Consider the following 2147-nt stretch of genomic DNA (forward strand, 5'->3'; position numbering starts at 1 on the left):
AAACAAACAAGCAAAAAAGATTTGAATATGAAAATCCAATCACACTCCACTATAAAGCAACACTTTTTCTTTTTTCTTGCTTTCTTTTTTTCTTTTTCTCTTTTTTTTTTTTTTTTTTTTTTTTTTGTGGTACTGGGAACCAAACTTGCAGCATCTGAGCTGCTCCCTACCTGAGGGGGGCCTGGGTGGGAGGCCAGCCAGGAATAAGCCTCCATGCAGAGGTCAGAGTCGCACACAGACTTGAAAGCCAGCTGCTCCCTTCCTGAATGAGCCCCCAGGGCCTGCAAGGGCCATCTCTGTGGAAAGGCCCTGTAGTCCAGCTGGGGGCTGCTGGCACGTGGCGCTGCCCATGGAGCTTCCCAGGCTGCTGCAAACTTTTCCCACCAGGTCCAGCACAGCCTGGGGCCAGCAAAGTGCTCCGAGTATCAGCAGCAACGTCCAGAGTTAGGCCTGAGGGCCTTGGGCTGCCCTACTCCTAACCCTCTGAACTACAGGCTACCATCTGTCCTCGCACACTCTGAGACGTCTGCCCTCCCCCACTGAAGTCTTCCCCTGGAGAAGCCCCTCTGTTCTCCATGGAGCTGCCCATGTGCCTCCCTCCACTGTCCCAAGACCACCCATCCCGGGCCACCCATCCTTGGCCACCCATAACAGGCCACCCTGCTGTGGATCTGTGCTTTCTCCAAAAAGCCTCCACCTTGGGACCTGGGGCTCCCACACTTGGAAACTGCCATAGCTTAGTTCCTGCCATAATCAGAGTCTGTCCCTACCTGGGGTCACCAGGTTTAACAAAAAAGAAATATAAGACCTCTCCTGGTTAAACTGGGATTCCACATTAACTATCAAGCATATTTCTTAGTATAACTATGTCCCATCATTCCGGATGTGGTAGCACATACCTATGACCCCAGCCCTCAGGAGGCTGAGGCAGGAGGATCGTTACAAGTTCAAGACCAGCCTGGGCTACAAAGTGAGCTCAAAGCCAGCCTGAACTGCATAGCAAGGCCCTGTCTCAAAAAGACAAACAAACAAATCTCATCTATTTTATGTACCTCACCTCCACTCCTGCAATTCATTGGAAATCCTGTACTTTCTCTGTCACCCTTTAAATCACTGTCTCCTTAAACCCCTGGGAATCTTGTCCTGTCTCCATCCCTAGAGCATGAAACGCTGACCCTGCTGTGGTCCTTTCACTTCGGCTCTCCCAACTCCTTAATGCTGACACCTCTCTGACAAGCAGACACCCCACTACCCTACCTCCACACTGAACATCATCTTTTCCCTGTTGGCCTCCTGCTCCCCAGAAAATGCCAGCACTCTGGTTCCCAAGGAAAGGTTTGCCTCTGTGTTCCACCACGGGAATACTTTACACCAGTGTCTGTTCATTTAGTTCTTAATGTGGGCTAGGCCCTGTGCTAAGCAGCCAGTTTCTACAGTACATTATGGAGTAGTACTATCAGTCTGATTTTAGAGGAGCCCAACATCACACCTTGTTAGAGCAATCAAATATGCATAGATAAGGTGTGAGCACAAGATGTGTACACATAAGATGTGTATATATTTAAATGTACCTACAAAAATATATATTTAAATATTTTTTTTAAATTACAGTGAAGGACCCATTGCCATTAATCTCCCTCAAAATATTCCTCTTGCTTCAAACACACTTATCCCATCATTCTTGCTACTTTCTGAAGCAGTTCTGGAAGTCCTCTTTCCTGAGTGTCCAAGTGGCTACCTTGATGTCCTGAATGGATTCAAAACATCTACAGCAATTTCTGTCCAATAAAACCATTACTGTGTGTCCCCATGCACCTTATTCATCAGATTTGGTACTATGCAACTCCTGGCTCTTCATCCAAGTCAAAATGACCATGACAGGTAAACACTTTAAATAGATTCAGGACACTAAGGCAGCTGCAACAGCACAACTAAAGACACTCTCAAAAGAGGACTTCCAGAGCTGCTGCAGAAAGTGGTAGAAGCTGGGCATGGTGGCACACGCCTGTAATCCCAGCACTTGGGAGGCTGAGGCAGGAGGATCATTGCAAATTTGAGACCAGCCTGGGCTACAAAGTGAGCTCAAGGCCAGCCTGAACTGCATGGTGAGACACTGTCTCAAAAAGACAAAAAAAGAAAGAAAGAAA

At 47.5% G+C, this 2147-nt stretch overlaps 1 protein-coding gene across 2 annotated transcripts in view; it reads right to left on the reverse strand.

Moving 5' to 3' along the window:
- The window catches only part of Alpk3 (alpha-kinase 3), a 43006-nt gene that overhangs the window by 20242 nt on the left and 20617 nt on the right, over positions 1–2147 (reverse strand). The gene's annotated exons all lie outside the window — the stretch shown is intronic.

Source organism: Chinchilla lanigera, unplaced genomic scaffold, assembly GCF_000276665.1.
Source record: "Chinchilla lanigera isolate Chin_1 unplaced genomic scaffold, ChiLan1.0 scaffold00015, whole genome shotgun sequence".
Lineage (NCBI taxonomy): Eukaryota > Metazoa > Chordata > Mammalia > Rodentia > Chinchillidae > Chinchilla > Chinchilla lanigera.